The sequence below is a fragment of the Phalaenopsis equestris genome, unplaced genomic scaffold (assembly GCF_001263595.1).
Source record: "Phalaenopsis equestris unplaced genomic scaffold, ASM126359v1 Scaffold000058, whole genome shotgun sequence".
Taxonomy (NCBI): Eukaryota; Viridiplantae; Streptophyta; class Magnoliopsida; order Asparagales; family Orchidaceae; genus Phalaenopsis; species Phalaenopsis equestris.
This window is the reverse complement of record NW_018164500.1, coordinates 367,087-367,918: the sequence shown is the minus strand read 5'-3', so window position 1 is coordinate 367,918 and position 832 is coordinate 367,087.

The window sequence follows — 832 nt, the reverse complement described above, 5'->3', positions numbered from 1 at the left end:
GATACCAAATGTTAGATTGATAATTCATTTGACTTGCCAACTACAAGAGACAGTTTCGTATATCTTAGATTCGATTTATCAATAAACATCTGAAAAAAAAGATATTTAATCGAATACATAGCAAAGATAGGTAAGTTTTTTGCAATTTAATTCTATCAATTATAGATAACTAAAATTTATAAATGAAAGAAAGTCATTTCCATTCCATAAAACTGTTTTAAACATAGAGTCGATCGAATAATAAAATTGTAGAAATTAATTTATGCAAATAACATACCTCGGGCCTTTGATTTGATCTCATTTGTTGTTGATTTTGAAATGTTCTGAACCTTTTTTCCTCTCCAATTGATGACCTATGCTTTCCTGAAGAGAAAATAGACTTAGGGAACCCAAACTTAATTGATTTTATTTATTTCTGCGCATCACAGAAAAAACTGCATTTGGAAGTTTTTATAACTCTCTAATGTAATTTAGACCATATTAATAAATATTTAATTAAATTATTAATTTTCCATTACTAAATATACTTCATATCGACAATATAATCCTTTTATAATGGGCCTTTAAGGCTAATGCTGAGATATTCATATCTACAAAAATCATTTTTCTTGCAATTCATGTTCCTCACCATTATCTTTTTCTTGGTGCAAATCAAAAACTCTTATGTCAGAAGACCTCTATCATAAGTAACCAAACAAGCCTGACTTTGATGTTAACTTTGGACGACAATTCTAAATGTAAACATCATGTATGAAATACTTTCATTCCAATATTCTGATGGTTTTTTTTAATCAAACTCAAAAGAGCATTCTTAAAATTAATGATAATTCTA